General features: G+C 37.5%; 1 pseudogene; it reads left to right on the forward strand.

Moving 5' to 3' along the window:
* The first annotated feature begins 1,914 nt into the window (after positions 1-1,914).
* Positions 1,915-2,962, forward strand: LOC148130458 (uncharacterized; annotated as a pseudogene).
* Positions 2,963-23,910: the final 20,948 nt, after the last annotated feature.

Consider the following 23,910-nt stretch of genomic DNA (forward strand, 5'->3'; position numbering starts at 1 on the left):
GTTCCCTTGGTGAGGTCAAGGCATTCATACAACTTATTGAGAAGAACAGTAAACCAATGTCGTTAATGTCAAAAATTGAAGCTTAATTGCCATTGTCTCTGAAGAGATACATATGTCAGAATGTAACAGAAATTAATTACAAGAAACTGTTAACACTATGAAATTTATAATAAAACACACTTTACAAATCACATGAAGGATGTATTATATTTTTCTTAATATGGGTAGACTGGTCAGTTTTGCAAATGGGGTGAAGAACTCACCAGAATTAATTATAAGAAACTGTTAACACTATGAAATTTATATTTGCTGATCTAATTAACCTTATCTGATGCTAAACCCAGATATATAAATTAATCAATGCTCATGTGATACAGTTGTGGGGGTTTCCTGATGGGTGGGAGGGTTCCTGATGGATGGCTGGGGGCGTGATTTGTGACATTACCAGAGTGTACAAAAGTAGGGCTCATACGGTCCCCAGACATGTTTGCTGGTTTCTGGCATATCCATACCTCTGGACCCCTGTGATTTGCTAAGAATACCCCCCCCCCTTTACAGAATGGAGGCTACAAATGTAGGTAATTTTATTTTGAAACACTATACCTCTTAGATATAAAAAAGAATGTGTTTATAATATTCTTGGCCTGTTTGTTTTCTTTTATTAGATGGAATTAACTGATTCCGAATGTGTAAGGGGCACTGATCTTGTAAGTAGTTTTATTGCTAAATTTTGAAACACTGTCTCTCTTGGATATAAAAAAGAATGTGTTTATAATATTCTTGGTATGTTTGTTTTCTTTTACTAGATGGAACTGACTGATTCCGAATGTCTGCAGTTTTATAATGGTATTTGTTTTTCATACTTTCAGACATTCAGATTCTTACAAACATTTCTGCAACATTTCTGCAACATTTCTGACCATTGGGGTTTTTCTTTTCCTTCAGATTGGGAAGACGATCAGGCATTTGTGGATCTCACTATCCCCACAGAGCAGGTAGGACCCCAGCATGGCATGATATCTCAATTATCCACAAGCCACACAACACAAGAGTTAGGAGGTATAACGGCTAGCATTTTATCCAACTACAAAACCATTAGTATTAATTTAGAATCTAAAAGTGTGTGTGGGGGGGTGCGCTTGTATTACATTATTAGGAATGTTGGTGATAAGATTTTGTTTGTTTGATTTATCAGAACCATCCTGCAAAAAAGCAAAAAAGCATGGAGGTGAACTCCCCGCATCCCCAGAAGACAATGCTAGTAGTGAATCTACGCCTGTATCTCAACCAGAAGAGGAGATATATCATTCTATGTCCAGAATATGAACAATGTTTATCTGGATATGGTGCAAGAGTGGGAGAATCCTATCTGAAATTTCACAGCTGTGAAATACTATCAGCGATATAGATTTGTTAATGTTGACCGTATCCGGTCTTTTGTACATGTTATAGAGGCTATTCATAATGCTATACAGAATCTTTTAAATAATGTTGCTAGAGACATAGGCCCAAATGATTTTGTTCAACTCTGGTTGGATGCAGATGGGTTAAATCATCCTCTCTTTTCTCTTAGGAGGAATATGGATGATTTAAATGCTAATGATTTTCTGACCAGTATTGAAAATCTGCTTCAAAGTAAGGCAGAGATATTGGGGGGGTGGGGGGGTGGATTTATAACTAATGGTTACTATTGTGAAGAACAATGAGGGTGGAGGGCTTAGGAAGTTAAGCACTACGCTGTTCACCAAAGTACTGGAGAAAAAAAGACAGCACCTAGTAGATTTCAATGTAGAAGGCGAATTTCTGTGTTTTGCTAGCTGTTTGCTCTGACTCATTGGTGGGGATGTTAGAAATCAAGAAATTATTCCCAGGGCCAGGGAACTTCACATCAGACTGGGTATTTCCACAGAAAACATGGTTAACTTTTCTCAGATACACCTCTTTGAAGAAGATTTAGGGGCCACTGTAAAGATCTTGTTTTATCTGCAGGATGGATGGAGGTTTTTTGTCACAGGTCACCCACAGCAAGAAAAAATAGTGTTTATATTGTTACATGACAATCATTACTATGCCATCAAAAATATCAAGGGTTTGCTGGGTGAACACTATTTCTGTAAATTTTGCCACATCCCCCATCACCATAAATTTAGTCATGGCTGTCAATATATCTGCAGAGCATGTCTCAAGCAAGAATGTCAGCAGGTAGAGAAGGAAAAGATGTGTTGCTATAGGTGCAAAGTGCTTTGTCATTCTAAGGTATGTCTTGAAACTCACACACAATTCGCTAGGGTGGGGAAAGTTGACTGTAAGAGTAAAGAATATTGTGAAAAGTGTGGGGTTTACGTCTTTACTCCTCACATAAAATGCAAGGAACCCAAGTGTGGTCAGTGTTCTGAGAAGGTTGAAAGCTTGGAATATCATTTATGTTTTCTAAAAGAGTTGGACCGACCACGAATTGGCAAAAGGTACATCATTTATGATTTTGAATGCTGTCAAGAGACAGGCACACATATACCTAATTATGCATGTGCCAGGGATATGTTGAAGGATGATGATGATGAAGATGTTGTGAGGTGGGACTGTTTATGGTGTTAGATGTCTGGATCAGTTTGTAAAGACATTTATAAATAATAAGTTTAAAGGATGCCCTTTTATCGCTCACAATGCCAAAGGTTATGACGGGTACCTAGTACTGAGACAGCTGATCTGGGAAAAGGTTAAGGTTCAGCTTATAATTTGGAGGGGAAAACTTCTGTGTATCACCCTACCAGCTTACAAGATCCGGTTTATTGACAGCCTCTCATTTTTGCCCCTTAAATTAAGTAAATTACTCAAAGCTATGGAGTTTCAAGGCTAAAAAGGATATTTCCCCCATTTGTTCAACACAATGGCCAATCAAGACTACGTGGGGTCACTCCCTGAAACCATGATGCCCGGGGAGAGAGAAGAATTCCTGAAATAGCACGCTGCTAATACAGGTACTGTATTTAAACTAAAGAAGGCTCTGGCTTACTATTGCAGGCAGGATGTAGATATATTAAGAGAGGCCTGTATTCGATTTAGGAACAGGTAATGGAAACGACTAAGTGTGAGTGCATCAGGAGGGGCTGCAGGGATATTGATGAGGAGATAGAGACTTGTTGCATTGACCCCTTCCAACACATCACATTGGCGTCTGTCTGTATGGCACAGTACTGGTTCATGTATTTGAACAACAACTCCATTGCTTTAGCTCCTATGGACAATTATCACAAGACACAGAAAAGGTATTCAGCACCTGCAGTACAATGGTTGATGTACATAGAGCACGCTGAGAACATCAATATTCAGCATGCTCTGAAGGGGGGTGAAAAACAAGTAGGCAAATATTTTTGGGATGGTTTTGTTGTCATAAATGACACCCCCACAGCTTTTGAATTCCATGGCTGTTATTTTCACGGGTGCCCTATCTGCTATTCTGAAAAAGACTTCAACAAATTACTTGGTTCAACATATGGTACCCTGCACAGCCGTACTAGGATTAAAGCAGAGTACCTCAGGGCCCAGGGTTATGCTGTGCGCTGTATCTGGGAACACGAATGGAGGGTCATGGTTGAGGATAACACCTCTTTGAAGCAATTTCTAGTTGAGAATAAGCTCCCAACACCTTTGATTCCTCGAGATGCTTTTTTTGGTGGTAGAACAAATGCCACATGCCTGTACTACAAACCAAAACCTGGTGAACAAATCTTATACTACGATTTCACCAGTTTGTACCCCTTTGTGAATAAGACCAAGGAGTACCCAATTGGCCATCCACAGATCATCTACCAAAATTTTGGGGACATAAAACAATATTTTGGGTTAGCCAAAGTCAAAGTGTATCTGCCAAGGAATCTCTATTTTCCTGTCCTACCCCACAAATCAGGGGACAAATTAATGTTTAGTTTGTGTGCAACCTGCACAGAAAAACTGCAAACTACCCCCTGTAAACACAGTGATGAGGAAAGAGCTCTGACTGGGACATGGTGTACTGTTGAATTGAATGTAGCTTTAGAAAAAGGTTACAGAATTGTTGAAATCTATGAGATCTGGCATTTTGAAAGTACATCAAATGAGCTATTTTCAGGTTATATGAACACGCATCTCAGACAGAAACAGGAGGCCAGTGGTTACCATGACTGGTGCAAAACAGAACAAGATAAAGTGCAATATATTCAGGATTATGACAAGATGGAAGGTGTCCACTTACGCCGTGAACACATTGAGGTAAATCCTGCTAAAAGACAGATTGCCAAACTCTTTTTAAACTCATTGTGGGGCAAGTTTGGTCAGAGCACCAATCACCTGACAACATCCGTGGTGACAAAACCTGAGGAATTATTCAAATATCTTTTTGTGCCCTATTATGATGTTTCCTCATGTGAGTTTGTGGATAGAGAGACAGCCGTTGTGACCTGGAAAACAGCCAAGAACCACCCTACCAAAGCCTCATGTACTAACGTATTCATTGCCAGCTTTACAACAATTTATGCACTGTTGGAATTATACAGGCTGCTGGATGGACTGGGCGATAGATGCCTGTACCATGACACCGATTCAGTCATTTTTGTAAGTAGAGAGGTGGCATGGACACCTCCTTTGGGTGATTATTTAGGACAGCTGACAAGCGAGATTCCACCAAACACTATGATAACAGAGTTTGTTGCAGCCGGCCCCAAAACTTATGCTTATGCATTGTCCAATGGTGAAGCGGTACTAAAGGTGAAGGGGATCACCCTAAACTGTGGTAATAGCAATAAGGTTAATTTTGACAGCTTGAAAGATTTGGTAGATGATTATTGCCTGTCTGATGCAGAGAAAGAAAAAGAGATCAGGATAGAACAGTTGGAGATTGTTAGGGTTAAGAAACAGTGGACACTTGAAATGCGGGTCCTCCGAAAAACTATAAAAGTAGTGTATAATAAAAGGTTATTAAAGAGTTTGGATTTCTGTACGTTGCCTTACGGTTACTAAGGATGTCAGGAAATATTACACAGTTTGTACACCCTTCCTCATGTACAGTATTATAAGTGGTCCGTCCAATTCTGGCAAATCTTATTTTATCAAATAATTGTTAGAACATGGTGATGTTGTGTTGTTTCAAATGTCTCAAAATATTGTATGGTTTTATGGCTGCTGGAAGCCTCTTACAAAGAACTGCTTAACAAAATTCTTTATATCAAGTTTATGGAGGGGCTTCCATCTTCTTTTGAAGATGATGATTTGTTTCCACCAAATCAAAACACTCTAGCCATGATAGATGACCTCATGGCATCGGCTGGTGACAGTGATCAAATAGAGAAGGCTTTTACACAGTATGTTTATCACAGAAACCTGAGCATTATTCTCATATTGCAAAACCTGTTTTTTCAAGGTAAGAAAATTAGAACAATAGCTCTGAATTCCAAATATTTGGTTTTATTCAGGAGCCCCTGTGATCAGATGCAAATTGTCACACTGGCCAGGCAGATATACCCCACTAACACAAAGTATTTTTTAGAAGCATTCCAAGATGCCACTCGCAAACCACACGGGTACCTCTTGGTAGATTTGACAGTCACCACTCCAGAATCCTCCAGGTTGAGAACAGGGCTCTTTCCACCTGATTGGCCTACTGTTTACACAATGAAAAAGAAGTGTAAAAAGTAGTAGCCCGGTTACCTTAGCATTAGTTTGTTTAAGATGTCAGAGAGGGTATATAGAAATTGGGGGCTTTTAAAATTTTTAGTAAAGGCCGGACCAAGACAGAGAAAAGCCATCTTGTGCAATGCTAATAATGACCTGGTGGGGGCAATAGCAGAAATAGCTCTGAACACCCTAAAGGAAACCCTCCTCTGAAACCTTCACAATATCGGACTCTAAAGAGAAAGAAAGGTGTCATTAAAAAGTTGAGTGATAGAAAGGTTTCACTCAAAAAGAAGAAGCAGGTCGAGGGGTTTTATCAGCCCCTTACTAGGGACATCTATACCACTGTTGACTAGCCTGTTATCTGGGTAAACCATGGACCATGCTGAGAAAATGTATCTGGTGTCGCGTCATCAGATGGAGCAGCTACAGGGCAGGCCGCCTACTATAGGAGCTACAGCCACTAACCGGTTGGATGATGAGATGCGTGTCATTCTTCAGAGACATGATTTGTGCGAGGGTGACAAGATTAAGTTCTACAATTCTGCGTTGCAGAGATATCTAAGACTAACAGCATCAGGACATCTCAACCAGGGATGATCACAGTACCTTTATATACAAGGGTGTCCCTATTCCTGGTACTAATATTTTAGACTTGGTGAAAGGAGCCTTGCAACACCGTGCCCCTACTGAGAAACAGAAACCTAAAGGATGGGATGACTTTATGAATGCTATGGCTGAGGTGAATGTTCCAACCTCTGTGTTGGGGTCTACAGCTGTTGAAGAACAAATAGAAAAGTTGAAAGATTCTCTGGTTGTTAAGGATGATATTGCTACTAGCCCCATCTCTGTTATGAAACCCCCTTTTGTGGATCAGAAGTCTCTGATTACCAGCACACCCTCTACTCCGTGGACATTAAATCCTAGAAGCAGACTCAAGTTTGGTGACTGGCTCAATTGGTAAATTGAATAAAAACACGGTGAAACAAATAAAAATGTTTAAGGCTTTTTATTTATTTTACAGTAAGACTGGCATGTTTGCAGGTTCTGGTGACGGTTACAGGTTCCAAGCCCACTTCCCACCTTTATAGTTTTTACAAACAATTTTTCCATTTGATCATTTTTAATATCAACATTGGAGTACATCTTTAAAATATTTTCATAGTCCACTCCTTTAGTTCAGTTCAGTAGAAAAAATGCAGAGTGATGTCTGCATAGAGAATCATGTTGACAGTGTTGGGGAGGGGTTGTGCAAATCTAATTTCGGCTCTGAGGTTACCATTCCTGATCAAAGAATAGGGTTCAGAGCATCCCTGATCAGGACAAGTCAAAACAATGCAAAGTATACCCTCGGTCAAACTCTTCCCGGTTGATTAACAATGGCCTGTCTTTCATGCCTTTTCTTGTTGCTTGTACCATCAAAGAATAGGGTTCAGAGCATCCCTGACAAAAAGATCATGGTCATCATCAGGCTGAAGCGGTTTTGCAGGGATCTGCTCACCATCACAATGCAGAGCACAAAAATTGACATTGCAGTGTTGAAAATTGAACAGGTTTCTTGCATAATCTCCACTAAAAGATCCATTATCCACAAAACTGATCACTAATTGTTTAGGTAGCTGCCCCAGAAATAGATTTTCCTGATTACACACAAGGCTACCTGCAGGTATGCTGTAAACCTTCATTCCCACTTGATCAATGGGGTATTTGGAATTGGAGGTGAGCAAAGCTTCTGCATGCCCTAAACGCACTCCTGGAGCTACTTTTACACATATTACAAAGAGAGAAGCCGTCAGGAGTTGTACTTTGTAATTCTCATTGCCATCCTTCATCATGTAAAATTCATTTCTGCTTCTTGTGAGTTTGACTTTCACATCAACACCATTAATTAACAGTCTGTCTTGAAAAAACAAGTCGCTATGCAGAGGTCCAAGCAGGTCCCATTTACGACTACCAGCTGTGTGTCTTGCTCTCACTTTGAAACCAGAGTTCCCGGCTGCTGTCAGTAGAGTACTCTCCATGAGTTCCAAGTCATCTTTGTAAAAGCCCCCAGCAGTAATTGGGTACCCAATGCATCACCACCAAAATTCAGAATCAGCTCAATTATGGCCCGATAAGAATAGCAATGATGGTTCTGAGTGATGAGTCGGTCTCCCAAGGTAACATCCAGCTGGTTAAACAACGAAGCTATGGGGTAGTTGGTCAAGGCCACCCTTGCCCCATCGTCAATATCCGATCTGTCAGCCTTTGCAATCTTGCAACTCACATACAGCGGGGTATTGTTTAAATCCGTGTAATGCTCACCATGTCCCGTGATAAAAAATTCCAGGGGTGCATTGGGTGTTAGTGCTGATAAAGGAGGGATCTCGACATAGGTACTGTTTTTAATGCTGGTCTGTGTAGTTGCCATCTGAAAAAGATCCAATTCTGATTTAACACATTCCTCTGAAGCAGAATGAATAAATGACATGTTGTATTAGAATATGTCTTCCTTGTTACATGTGTTCCTCTTCTGCACATGTCTCCTCTTGGTATGATGAGTTTTTTTCACAAGTCTTCTCTTTTTAAATGGAATAGGCGGGCCCTCTGCATAATTCTTCCTGGCGATGAACATCCCTGACCCCTCCTGACCCATCTCAACAATACGGGATACAAGCTGTCCCGCAACATCTCTGGCAATGTTTTTGGCAGCAGATTTCATATGCAGCTTAATGATTTCTAATCCACATCTCAAAAAAGGCTTTGCTTTTCGAAAAAGTCCACAGAACAGACCTTCTAAACCTGTCCCGTACATAATGGGGGATCCTCGGAACCCTGGAAGACCTACCTCGGCTTGTGCCCTGTAGTAAGCCACCTAGTCTTGAGGACGCCCGTGCTCCTTGATTACAACCATCCTTCACTTTTCCGAGGTCTAAAATGAAGCTTGACAATCACCTTCCCATGATAAAAATGCATGTTTTTGTCCTGGTCATTTTTTATTTCTACAGTAATGGTATCGATGTGATGTTTGCTGACTGGTACATAATGGGGACGATCATAGGTCATTGTGATGACATCATTGTCTTGCCCTCGTACAGGTACACAACGTAGTAATGGCACATAGAAGTCACCTACTATCTGGGGCTCTACAGTGTCTGTGTAAACATATAAGGTGCTGAAACCAGGCAACATCCCTAACAGATGTCCAAGTTCTCCGCTAACTAGTATGGTATGCGATTCATCTCCTTTAAGATTAATTTTTCAGACCACTGGATCATAATGTAGGACTGTCTTAGGTCCATCCTTAACATTTGATATAATCCTGCTCATATTTTCTAACAGTTGATGGATGCTGCTATAGTACCCGCTTCTCAAACAAAATACCAACTCTTTCTCTCGTTAGGAATTTCAAAATATCCGGTAGAAGTTAATGTATTCCAACTATGTGGATACTGTATCTCTGCTAGTCCTACTTCCCATGACCCTGGAAGATCCAATGATCTTGCTAATTGAATAGTAAAATTAGAATTTTTGTTTTGGGGAAAAATTGATGCTGAAGCATTGCTGGGAAAGGTAATGTAAAACTCTGAGATATCAAAGATGTTGTACTTCAGTATACTTAATCCAACTGTTGAACTTCTCTGGCCATCCAGTCCATTTGACTAGAAACTCTCTGTGGCTCCCCCACCCTCTTTTTCAGATAATTTTCTCTATTCTGTATATGTGCTGTTGGTTGTCAGGAACCTTTTGGAGCTCCTCAAAGTAAAAAGCTCCCTTTAGAGGGTCATCTGCATAATCATTTAACCTATACACCACTCTTTCCCCTCTTGTATCCAGTTCTTTGACGATGAATATCTCATCTGTATAGGTTTGCTGATAGCCCTTTTCTAACTTACCCTTCAGTTTGGATATCCTGACATGATCTCCCACCTTAAGACATTTTCCCTTTCTTTTACTTTTTAAAGCAATCCCATAAAGTCTCATCCAAACATCCCTTTCATTAGACAAATTTACAGTGCTAGGAGATGCCCCGATGCTACAATGGTAAGTATGTCTTTCCCCAATCAGCCATTTATTACATACTGTATGTTTTAGGTAGGTCTGTATTTGAAAAGGGTTCATAAGCATCAGCTAGCCAGAAGTAATCACATTGATTGTTTAATGCTAGCAATAAAAATAAAATAAAAATAAACAAAAAAGAGCCAGTTTGGTCTAGTGGTTAAGGCTAGAAACAAGGATACCATGAGTTCTAATACCACCTTAGCCATAAAGCCATCTGGATGACTTTGGCCCAGTAACTCTCTCTCAACCCAACTAACCTCACTGGGTTTTTTCTTGTGAGGAAAATAGGACAGTAAAGGAATAATTAGATGTTGTTTGTAAAAATAGTAAAGGCTGGATATAAATTAAATACCTACAGAAATAAATATTTTTATGACCTTTAACCTAATACCCTCTTTTAAAATCTTCTATACAATGATCATGAAAAGAATCCCATTTTAAATAATACTACTATTAAAGATACATGTGATAAAATAATATGAAAAGGGGATTTTTGGTAGATTCTCTTTGGTCTTATTCTTTTTGTAGCATGTAAAGCATTTTTATCTAGTGGGCTTTTCATATGATAGTGGGTTTTGACTAGTGAAGTTGGATGCATAACCTTTTTTTGTTAATGATGTTTTATGGTGTATTTTAATGCACTTTAAATTATGTTCTCAGTTATGTTTTAATTATATTGTTCTAAAATTATTCTATTTAGTCTGAGCACTACTTGTAAGCAGGAAGGTGGGATATATATCTTATAAATTAATCATTGTCATTTTCATGGAAATCTATAATAAAATAATATATTGAGCTTACATTTTCATTGTTTTGCAAGCATATTTTCTCTAGGCATAATAAAAAAAATCAACAAAAAATAGGTTAGCTTAATCAAAAGTCTGATCACCAGAATAGAAATAATTTGAAGTACAGTATGTTGCTAGCATTCTCCCGAAGCAATATTTTTCAAAAAGATATAGAATATGAGGTGTTTGTATTATCACTGTGAATTTTCTGTAGGCTGTATTGTAATGCTATTTTGTAATACTTCAAAGAATGTTGAGATTGCAAGAAAAAGAAGATATAGGCACAAACACAAATTATCACATCCTGGATAACTGGCTACTGTAACTACACACACACACACACACACACACACACACACACACACACACATGCATGCATGCATGCACACATCCTTACTAGATGAAAATAATATCAATGTTCAGAAAGAGTAATTTGGAATTACTCCAATTATTTCTTCTTTCCATTTTGGTATCTCAATCTGTTCCATTCATCCTAACAGGGTAATACCAGCATGGAGGTGATGATGAAAATATGAAATTACAAAAAATGCTGCCAACAAAGTTTGATGAAAATTTAGCGCACTAAAAATACAACAACAAGTGAAAAGTGTTAAAGTTAAGGAGTTAGTCTGTGCAAGTGATGCTAAGAAGATATAAATTTCTAAACTGAGACAATAAATGCATGATGTGTTATTTTAATATTATCTATCCTAATGATGAACTTGTAATGTTGTTTAGCATATATAAAAGTTATAAAGGAACATACAAATAGAATACATCAGTTTTAATAAATAATAATAGTAATTTTAAATAAAATATTTATTTAATAATAAATAAAATTAAGCAGTTTTAAACAAAAACTATTATAAGAAGATTTGTTAATATTGAACATGATATAATGAATAATGAAGTAACATTTTAAATAACTTTCCAAATATATATATATAAAAATATATAACCAAATGTCTATCATTTAATACAATTGCTATTCTATATAGTAGAAAGTAAAATTCTTGGTGGAAATTTCATGTAAATTACTTCTTATTGGCCAGTACAATAAAAAAAAATTATGGATAAAAATACTTTTATAAAGCAAAGATAATACTAAACTCAGTTCAGTTATGAATTGATCATATTATTTATTTAAATGCTTAATACTGAAAGTTAAAGGAGGAATTAATGTAAGATGATGATGACGACAAGTTACATCTATTAAATCTATATACAAATGTAGTTTTCAGAAAATGTTCAATACATACATAAATAGCAGTGGCCCCAATAATACTTTATTTAAATTCCCTGACAGAAGTATGGTCTCACTTATATTTGTTTTTAAATTGTTTTAAATTATTTTAAGTATGGTATTATGTTTTATTGTATGTTCAGAGTGATATCTGTGAGATAAAAAACATATACTTTTGATTATTAAATAGTATATTAAAAATGTTAATAGTATAAGGCATGCCCATGAAAATGTAGTTTTATTTCATTTTTTTTAATCATCAGTACCTATACTTTAATATAAAGACAATCAGAATAATTATGAGATTATCAATTTCAGTTCTCATTAAAATGAAAAATGTAAATTCTATAAAGAAAAGAAACTAGGCCATAGAAGAGGTCTAAGACATTATTAGGATAACATGGGAATGTTGTGAAGTGATATGAAGTCACATGAAAAAGAAAAAAAAATGAGAAAACTAAGATTCAAATCATTTTCAACTATATACTGAAAATTTTGGAAAATTATTTTTTTATTATTTTTAAAACAAAGTTTTTATTTTTTACAACAAACATACAAACAAAACATAAAAACATGAAACCATCTTTCAATTATATACATACAGTGTGTCAGTTGGTTACAATCTTTTGTGCTATCCTTTTTTTAACCATTACTCACAAGTTATATAAATTCTCACCTTATCGATCTAGCTTGTGCTTATATAATATCAATTATTAAACATTCATTTGACTATTTTTCCATCATTTTATACGAGATATTCTAATTGTCATTATGATTTAATCTTATACATTCATCCAATGGTTATATATTTTATATTGTATTCTATATCAATCTATTAACTTTTATTGTAAGGCTTAGTAGTCTATTTCTTTTCCATGTCTTTTTATCTAACCATTGATAAAATAAATCCCATATCATATAAAATTGTTTATCTTCTTGTTCTCTAATTTCAAATGTCCATTTACTCATTTCGGCACAAAATTTTGGAAAATTATTATTGGTCAGATCAACTTCCATATAGGGAAATGTTCTTGTGGATCATAATGGATGAGATGTCTCTTTCAATTCCTGAAGCTCAATATATATTGATTAATATTTATGGTAATTATATATAGATAATTATAGTTAATTTTATAGAGAGAGATAAAATAACTATATGATCAAATGTTTTAGTGTATATATTCCTACCATTTATCAGAGGAAAGAACCTATGGATATGTCCCTGAAAACCTATAAGTTATAATTAGGATGCAGCAGAAATCTCAAGCTTTTGTTTATATCAAGAGTAAATGTTCCTCATGGAACATTAAGATATTTAAATGACTTAATCTGATCAGTAATTTAAGGGAGAAGTGGGATAAACCAGTTATGTTTCTTAATAGATAAATTAGGTAGAGTAAATTCAAGAAAGGGGTGGCAAGGACCTCAGGGTAGGGACTGACTTCTATGTGACAAGGAAAACTAATTTTTGTTCATTTTGCAAGAAATACTAATTGGTAAATTAGATAGCCCTTCCTGTGAAGAATGTTTCAAAGCCTTGACATAGCCATGAAAGAAATTGTCTTACACTACCAAATTCAATTATCATTACACACCAGAGGAGTATATCAGTTCCAAACAAATTTGTAGGTATTATGCCAAAGTTGGGAACTAAACCAAAGGTATGCCCACGTAGTCAGAAATATGGATGGATGGATGGATGGATGGATGACATTTATAAATTGTTCATCTTCCCAACAGGTCAACACTACATATGAAGTCCTAAATGTATTCAGGAAGACACACATGTACTGTATATATTTTTTCCTCAAGCAGAAATGGTACAACTAGTTTCTAAGATGGTTTTGTTGTTTGCCAAATAGAGAGGTGTATTTTCATTTATGACATTGAATGTATTCTAAAAGATTTTAATTATGGCCAAAATAGATTTATTATTATGGTTTACAAAAAGGTACTCCCTAAAGAGCTTTTTTCTTATGCATTATGAAAAGGCTTCTTAATAGTCTGGGAGTGATCATAATTGGAGTAACTGTGGGAGCCCTTCAAAATAAGTGCCTACAACAAAACACTCCGTTAAAAAAAACTTTAGTAAATTCTTCCTATGTTTATCATAATTCGAGTAGTGTCCTTGTTAGATGTCTAGCTCTTCTTGTCACAATTAATGTACCAAACACAAGCCGCCCTGAAATGCTATATTTGCATATCAATGTCATAATTGTCTATTTTGTTTTTGTTTCCTTTTCTAGTTGAAAAGCAATTGGGCTAACGATGATAGGACATATGTGGATTAATGGATTTTAATATAATTAATTATTATTAATTAACTTTAATTATACTATTAATAATTGTAATAGTAATAATAATCTTGGATGCAAAATCCACAAATAAAAAAACCCAAAGAATGCATCACCAAAATGGAAGACAGATTGAAAAATAAGATCAGCATACTAAGAGCAGATGCAAGCAACCTAGAATAGATGAAGCAGCTAAGGAACAAGTATACTGTATGATCAAGAAATATCATCTAGAGACAAGGAAAATCAAGGAAACACTGGAAATAAAAAGCAGCAAATAATACTCATAGTCTAGAAAAATCAGAGGATAGAAAGCCCAAATTGCACACAACAGGCAGAATGTTTAATTTTAATTCAATCTGAAATATTTCTATCAATGCATTAACAGAGACACTGCAGTGAACCAACAAACACCTGACAAAGAAGAAACAGTTCTGGAGCAGCTATGGGACAACAGAAAGAAATACAAAGTGAATAAAAATTTGAAATAAAAGAACTGTCATAATAGCATAAATGGTAAATCAAAGGGCATGGAAATCAAGAATTGGTCAGCACCAGGTGAAGATGAACTCCATGTTTTTTTTTATTGAAACCTCAGACTGGTCTTTACCACTCAACAACATATTTAACAACATACTGCAAGAAGGAGACATTAAAGATTGGTAAACAAAAGGGGCAGCATCAGGTAACCACAGAACAATTACGTGGTGCTGGCTGCAGGCTGAGTAAGCGCGGGCGGTGGCAGCATGGATGTCAGCCTCAGCAGTGGTGTGGCACTTTGCGTTGTGGGACCTTCATCAGCTGCCACTGCCACTTCCTCCATCGCCATCGCTTTCTCTTCTGCCCTCGCTGCGGCTTATGCCACATTCGGAGTGCTGCCATTGGGCAAGACACAGAGCCTGGAGTCCTTGCTGAACATTGCGGCCTGGTGGGTAGTGGAGAAGTGGTCCTTCCAGTGGGTGGAGAAATGGTTCGAGCACATCCCGGAGCCCATGCAGTGCTGCATCGTGTACTGGTCCTTCCCCTGCAGCGAGAGAGAGATAAAGGATTCTTCCGCTGGCAGCGTTTAAACCGCTTCTTGGGTGGGGGACCTGCCTCCATAGCTTCCACAGTTCTCACCAGTGGTGGTGCCTCTCTCACCAGCACTGTCTCCAACAACAGTGGCGGAAGCGGGGGACAGACCACGCTGCCAATGAGTACCACCTGCTCTCCCGCAGGGGCATGGCTTTGCTTGACAGTGGCTGTGTCGACAATGTCCTGCAAGTCAGTGAGTCATTCGGGCTTCAGTGGGTGGAAACGGTGGTGGGAGGGTGATGCCATTGTTTCTCTCCCCCCATGCCTTGCTTTGCTTCCAACCCAGAACTTCGGGTCATGGTCTCATTGGAGTCTGTCCCTCCTGCCTGCATTCTTCAAGTGGCTCATTCACCTGTACATTTGGGCACTCTCCTCTTGCTCCAGACACCCAAAACCTCTCCCCGTGGACCTTTTCCCCTTCTTTAAGTTTTCTTTATTCTTATTCCCTCCGTCAGTTCCCTAAGAATACAGATTGGCAGGGTAGATTCCTCTGCCTCCCCCTCCTGGTAGTTTTAAAAAGGGAACCATCTATCCATTTTGCCCTTCGAGCAGAGGCATAAGCCCTGGCAAGGGCAGAAGGGAAAGCAACAGCGGCAGAAGAGGCAGCACAGGATGTGGCAGCAGTGGCCGATAAAGGTCCTGTGACAGAAAGTGCCCCACCACCGCCGAGGCCAACATCCATGCTGCTGCTGCCCACCCGCTGACCAGGCCTGCAACCAGCACCATACCCATGTCTGCAGCAAAGGCACTTGGAGGGAGTAGGGAGCTCTCTACGCTCCACCATGATTGGCCATTAGGAGTGGTGGCGAGGTGTTAGGAGCTGGTGGCGAGGCAAGTTTGCCCACAGGCCACTCCTAACGGCAAGATAGGAATAGAAAGAACTGGTAAAATCACAAAACTCAAAGACCTGCAAATGGAAGTAGAACAACTGTGGTAGAACAAAAGATAATATAATGGTAATAGGCATTTTGGATGCAATCTTAAAACATCTGGAAAACCACTTGAATACAATTGACAAAATCCTCAATGAATTCCAAAAGGCTATTCTACTTGGAACAGTTTATATCTTGTGATGTTATCCTTAACACCATAAAATAACAATACTGCCTATCCCAGGTTCTTGGGAATAGAAAAATTAAAATACCAAATGAGTCTAAAGATCTGGCTCTTTGCAACCACCTATAAATGTGGTTTGTACATTATCATTAAAGTAATAGAGAGTAAATCAGACAGGTGACTCAATATTCCAAGAATTATTAAATGAAAACTTAAAGTATGTATGGGTTTGCTTATTAAACTGTCCTTTAGATAGAACAAATCTAGAATGGAGATTTTTAAGAAGTATTTTTTGGAAAATTAAGTTTGATAATATGGTCTTTATTAGGATAATAAAGTGGTTTGAAAAGAAAAAGGAGCTTTGGATTTCATAGAGAGATGTCTGTTTTATTCCTGGATTGTATGACTGCCATCTCTAGTCGCAATAGAAATCCAAATTTAGTTTAAGGATCTCTAAAAGGATCTTCATGTTTCCCACATGTTTCAAGCATCCTTTTAATCTGCAGCACTGACAACCAAACAGTTGATTTTGTTTCTTTTTCCATGTCATGGACAGAGTTATAGAATCATACATTAGAATGAACCATTAAGGCTATTAATGTCTTATTTAGAGTAGGAATATGAAGAATATCTAGCAGACATCAATGATAAGTAAGACAATACATATAACTAATACAAAGTGAAGAAATGCAAATGGAGTTATTAGAATGCAGCTGCTATTAATAACATATGACCACTGTGTTTGTGTTGCAGCACAGACATATATCACTGCAACACCTACCAGTTATCCTTGCATTCCTGTTCTATCACTCTCTTAGGAAATGGGTTAATTCTAGCACTGACTTTCACACACTCTTTGTGACTGCACACTTTATCTGAATTATTTTTTCTTTACACAAATCTGTTTCTCGGTTGTGAAGTAGCATTGTACATTCATTTCAGTTTATTGTATCCCAGAATGTGCACATTCAAAGTTCTCTTTTCTTTTTTAAGAACAGCAAATTTGTCCTTTCATAGTTCTAGTATTCAGTCAGCTAATAGTATACAAATCTTTGAAGCACCAAACTTCTTTTTTGCCATTGACCAGATCAGCATTTCCATTTAATCTAGCCACATCTTTAGCAAAGTCCCATTTAAATTCACCACTTCCACTTTTCCAGGAGCTCATTAGATGCCTTATGAATTATGTGGCTCATCTGTCAATATCACTATCACAATGGCATTCCTGTTTGTTTTTATTGGCAGAATAGTTTTATTTAATTTGTTGTAGTTGCGGTGCTGAGGAAGAGGCAAGTCGAAGGTACTTTGAATGGCTAACTTGTTTATTATTTAACATAATTTGGGTGCATTCTATCGAAATTCGTGTGCAATCATCAGCCCATCAAGAGTTCAGCCAGGGAACATTTTGTGGAGGCGCTCGGGGTAATGTGTTGGATCAATAGATATTTAGTCAATTTGGCATGCCAATCATCCCCCTCCAACTTCCCCAAGGCTTCCTTCGCTGATCTAACTGCTCTCTCTGCTTATACATTCAAAGCCAGGTGGTAAGGAGTGATTAATGCATGACGGATGCCCATTTTAGCAAGGAACATTTTGAAAGGGGTGGATGTAAATTGGGGTCCATTTTCTGACACCAGAACATTAGGGAATCAGTGAGTTGCGAATAATCACGTCAATGCTTTTGTGACAGCTTCCAATGTAACTGATTGTTTTAGTGACAGTTCCACCCATTTGGAGTAGGAGTCTACTAGAATTAAAAAGGTGCAGCCCTTGAAGGGCCTGGCCAAATCGATATGAACCCTTGACCATGGGGATTTAGCGAACTCCCATTTCCCAGGAGTGGCTGCTGGTGGGGTGGACATGTATGACTGGCATGTCTGGCAGGTTCTAACTGTCTCTGTGATTTCCGCATCAATGCTCAGCCAATCAGATGTAGCTCCTCGCTAAGGCCTTCATTTTAGCCATTCAGGGGGTGTCCTTCATGCAAACTTCCTAACACCAGGGATCTCAGTTTAGTGGGGACCACCACTCTACACCCTCATAACAAACAACCCATCTGGGTTGATAGCTCATGCTGTTTAGTTTTGAACAGAAGGAATCTGGATTCCAAATGCTCCTCTGACTACTCCCTCCTTGCCCAGTCCAAAACAGGGAGGATTATCTCATCTTTAGAAGAGAAATGGGCAATGTCACTTACAGTGATAGGTAGCTGGTTGTCATCAATTTAAAAAAATCACCACTGTTGTTGCTGGGTCTTTGACTTGAGTTGGAAGGGGACAACGGCTTAGTGCATCAGTGTGGCTTAAGAGTTTACCTGCTCTGTAGGTTAGTGTATAGCAATAGGCCACTAGAGACAAAGTCCTGCAGAGCATACAAGGCAAGATAATGGCAGGAGTTTGCCGGTTCCCAGCTAGAAGCCTAACAAGGGTTTGTGATTGGTGACTAATTCGAAGTAATGTCCAAAAAGGAACTCATGGAACTTTTTTACAATTGCTATGGCAGTGAGGGCCTCCCTATCTAATTGGCTATAGTTCCTTTCTGTAGATGACAATGTTCTAGAGAAATAGCTGATAGGGGCTTCTTTGCCATTTGGCAATTTGTGACTAAGAACTGCACCTATTCTGAATGGAGAAGCATCACAAACGATAACAAGTGGGAGGTTGCTATCAAACTGGACTAGCATGCTGTCTGAGGAGAGTAAGGATTTGACAGCCTTGAATGAAAGTTCCTCCTTTTGGCCCTAATCCCAGGGTGCATGCTTGTCTAGGAGTCTATGGAGCAGTTCCACGACTGAAGCTTTGTGAGGAAGAAAAGAACTATAAAAGTTAAGGAGGCCTAGAAAGGCTTGTAGTTCAGTTTTGCAAGTAGGAGTTGGGGCATTCTGGACAGCCCTTACATTTGATTCAATGGGATGAATTCCCCTAGCATTGATACAATATCCCAGGAAGTCCACTTCAGGGACAGCAAATTTGCATTTGTCTTTCTTTAACTTAAGACTCGCTTTCTGAAAACAGGATAAAACTTTTCTGAGTCGGGTGAGAAGTTCCTCTTGGTTAGTTGCAGATACAAGGACATCATCAAAGTAGGGGATGACTCCAGGAATGCCTTGCAGGAGGTGTTCTATCAGGCTCTGGAAAATGCCAGGAGCTGTGCTAATGCCAAATTGGAGACACCTGAATTTAAAGGCTCCCCGGTGGGTAATGATGGTTTGAGCCTCGGCTGCCTTATTATCCACAGGGAGCTGTTGGTATGCCTGAACCATATCGAGTTTAGTGAAGATGACTCCTTTCCCTAATGAATGCAATAAGTGCTGAATAACTGGCACTGGGTAGGCATTGGTACGCAGGGCTTTGTTCAAGGTACTCTTGCAGTCAGCCGTTGTAACTGTTGTTGTGCTCTGAGGCGATGAATGTCATCCTCATCATCCTGGGTACACTTGAACTGGATGTCATCATAGTGGACTGTGGCTTTAGTTATTGGAGCACAGCCAGAGCCTTGGATTTCAGCCACTGAGACCGTGGAAAGTTCTGCGGCTTGAGCTTCCTCAATAGCCATTTTCAGTGTGAGATCAGTCTTAGCCAAGAGATGCCATTGTTGTCTTAAGTCCCTCATCCCACAAACTAGTTGATCTAGTAACATATCATCCAGATGATCTCTGAACCCACAGTGTAAGGCAGCTATACGAAGAGCTGCCATATATGAGCTAATTGTTTTCCCCTCAGCCTGGGCTCTTCGTCTAAATGTGTGCCTCCTTGCTATGCATGAGGGTTTGGGAGAATAGTGATTACTGAGAATCTCTTGAAGATCATCCCAGGATACAAACTTTACTGTCTGTGGGGCTAACAAGGTGGTCGTGGTATCAAAAACCGTAGCACCACAAAGATTGAGGAAATAAGCTTTCTTATGATGACTGGAGATTTCAGTCAGGTCTGCTGCATCCAGAAAACAATTGAAATGATTGATATATGAGTCCCATGTCTCAGTAGTTGGGTGGGAACATGGAAACGCTGCCGTAATTTACATCGTTAGCAGTTAGTGAGGGGAAAAAATTAAATTTGTAACTGAGAACTTTTTCCACAGCTAACCGAACATCAACTTAATCAGATGAATGCCATCCTCATCACCAGTGTTGTAATTGCAGCACTCAGAAGAGGCAAATCAAAGGTACTCTGAATGGCTAACTTGTTCATTATTTAACACAACGGGTCACCCATGGCAGCCGGCAGCTAACGAGTGCGGCTCATGGTGGGGTAACAGGTGTTGCCGTCTGACAGCTCCTTTTATATATCAGACAGACAGCCAATAAAAGCAGTGGCTCTGGCTCCTACTTAAAATGTGGACCAGAGTGAGAACTCAAAGAATGTAACAGAATTCTACCCAAAGTCTACTTGGTAGGACTTTTATTAATACAATTGAAGCTTGGCAAAACTCTTTTGGCCATCTTTTCTATTTGCTGATCAAGTAAAAGCCTAGAGGACCTGAATTTACAGATGTGCTTCTTGATCTATTCTAGTGGTGTCACCAAAATCAGTATTTATGGAACAGATGATGTTTATAGAGAAATAGCAGTATTCATTGCTATAGTTTCACCTGAACATGTGTCTTATGTTCCCGTGTCTCACAGACTCCAAATATTTATTCTAGACTCCATAGCATCACTGGAGTAATAACATATAACTGAATATCATCATCTTAGTGATAATACCTTGCCTAATCACCGGCTGTTTTCTTCCATCCATTTCATTAGAATTAATTACTTTATTGTATTATTAGAAAATAAAGGAAAATGGATGAAGCCATTTTAAATAATAGAAATGATGGAAATTTATTAAAGAGAACATGGTTTGTTAGGAGACAAAATGTTTATCAAAAGAAGCAAAAGTGGAGTATATATAAGAGCATGCTTCTGTCTCCTGTGTTGAATGGAAATGGTAGGTCATAAAAATACAAAACTAATCTGAGTCCAGTGTTAAGGGGGTAATTTCAGAAGTGTATATAGTAAAAAGGTGATAAGTTTAAGAATTGATAAGAGCTGAATAAATATAGATTTAATATAAAAAAGAGTGACCAGGTGAGGAAAAATATGTTGAGATGTTTTGTTCAAGAATGAATAGATATAACAGTGGAAATTCTACAAGAAAGACTATTATCAGTAAACTATTATCAGAGTTATCATTCTTATTCCACACTTCATTCCAATTGCAAATTTATCCTATTCTGAGCGACCATGACATTGCTGAAGAGAAGATGCCCTTGGAAATGGTTTGGTACAGAACAGAACAGTTAGATGTATGGCAAGGATCAAGAGAATGCATGAACTGGCCTTAAAAGGACCTTTGGGTTATTTCAGATCATAGATTAAAGTCAAACTTTTAAAATAGATTTGGAACCAAGGGACTTTTAGAATCCCTGTTCCTATATGAGTCTGCCCAAGAATTTTCTGAGCAGGATAGATGAATTCATAGCAGCTTGACTTTGGACTTTGCTTCATTTTTTTGACAGATTTTTTTAGTAGATAAGTGTTTTTTTACTTTGCAAGACTTAAATTTTAACTATCATGCATTATTTAGACCTGAATTATTTTGTACTTGGCATTATAGATTTTTTTATTTAATAAGATTGCTCAAAATCATATCAGAAGTAGGATTATTTCTTTAATTTATCACACAAATATAAGCACAATTTCTCTCCGTGCTTATGTGTACTTGCAATATTTTTAAAGTAAATGTTTGCAAATTGTTGATAAGATTTTGTGTGAAAAATACATATTAACAGAAGAGTCAGAAAGCTGTGGCAAAATTCTGAATATATTGTGTTTGGAAGAAAACTGAGAAATTAACTAATGACAGAACAATTGTAATATGCCTGCCTCTTCAGATTCAAAATTAATCAATACTATATTTAATGAATATGAGAGAAATGAGAATAGAAACTTCAAGTACATTTCAGAAAAATGTAAGTTATTTGAACTATGCCAGGAGGATATGGTTTTGGTTTTTTAAATAAATTTTATTGAATTTTCATCTTTAAAAAACAAATTCTATATACATTTTTGCAGTTATTTGTAGCATCAGTTATTCCATTTTCCTGTACGTACATACGTACATACATACATACATACATACATACATACATACATACATACATACATACATACTGTTTACAATTACACTTTTTCCCTTTTACTTTTACGTTATTTTTTCTTTCTATTGTCTAACCAGACATACCATTTTTCCCAGACCATATCAAATTCTTTTTCTTCCCTCTCCTGCAATTTCATTGTGAGTTTATTCATTTCAGTGCAATCCATTGCTTTCTTTATAATCATATCCTCTGTGGAGCTATTATCTAGTTCCAATTTTGAGTGTATAATATCCTGGCCACTGTTAATATATGTATTAAGCATTCAATATCTTTTGCATATTCTCCTTTAGTTATCCCTAATAAGAATGTTTCAGGTTTGGACACTATCCACACTATTTGGTGTGGAGTTCTATCTATGCTGACTTCTTCTAAGTCTTTTTTGTATTTTGTTTGTATTTGTAGGTAAGGCCACCAATCTATTATTATCCCTTCCTCTTTCAGTTTTTTGTTCATTTTCAAAATCCCTCAGTCATCTAATAATTGATTATATCTGATCATTTTATTTATATCTAAGGTATTTGGGTAGATCATAGTTTCCATAGTAGAGAACCAGCCTGGTATTTTCATATAATGTGTTTTCCTGATTTTAGTCCAGATCACTAACAGTGCCTCTCTTAATTCGATGATTTAGGAAGTGTGAACTCGCCTTTTTTCTCCTCTCCCATATAGCAGCATTTGTAGATCATGTCCTTCAATAATTAATACCCACTTGTTGTTTAGGACAATCCACTCCTTGATCCAAATTAGTGCTGCTGCATGTTGGTGTTATTCCCAGTCCGGGGGTCCAAAGCCACCTCTGCATCTACTCTCTTGCAATAATTTTAACCTTATGCGTGGTTTTTTTCCCTTCCATATAAATTTAGTTACCACCCTACTCAATTCTCCCCCCAAAAAATATTTAATTTTATAGGAATTATCTGAAATAGATGTAACCACCTTGATAGAAGGTTCATTTTTATTGCTGCAATCTTTCCTACTAGGGATAGCTGTAATTTCCCTCATATTTCTAAATCTTTTTTCATTGGACTCACTAATTTATCATAGTTATCCTCTTTTAAAGATGAGCATCTTTATGTCAGCTAAATACCTAAATATTTAATCTTATTCATAATTTGTAATTCTGTTTCCTTTCCTAATTCTGTCTTTTGATATTCAGTTAGGTTTTTAACAAGCATTTTAGTTTTAGTTTTATTAATCTTGAGTCCTGCTACCATACCAAATTCTTCTATTTCTTTTAATAGAATTTTCCCAGTCTCATTTGGGTTTTCTACAAAAAATACCATATTGTCTGCAAATGCTTGTATTTTATATTCTTCCTTCTTTAATTTAATACCTACAATTTTCCCATTCTTCCTAATTTGTGTTAATAAGATTTCTATTGCGAGGATAAAGATCAAAGATGACATTGGTCACCCTTGTCTCACTCCTTTCACTATGTTGAATTTTTCAGTAAAATCGCCATTAATCATTACACTTGCTTTCTGGCTAGAATAGATTTCCACTACCAACTTTTCAAATTTTGGTCCAAATTTCATCTTTGTTATTTGTTGTAAAAAAAAATTCCCAATTTAAATTGTCAAAGGCTTTCTGCACATCCAGAAAAATCAGCACTGCTGATTTCTCT

The sequence above is a fragment of the Notechis scutatus genome, chromosome 5, assembly GCF_049901735.1.
Source record: "Notechis scutatus isolate UNSWTSFEM ecotype Mainland chromosome 5, rNotScu1.2, whole genome shotgun sequence".
In the NCBI taxonomy this organism is placed as follows: Eukaryota; Metazoa; Chordata; class Lepidosauria; order Squamata; family Elapidae; genus Notechis; species Notechis scutatus.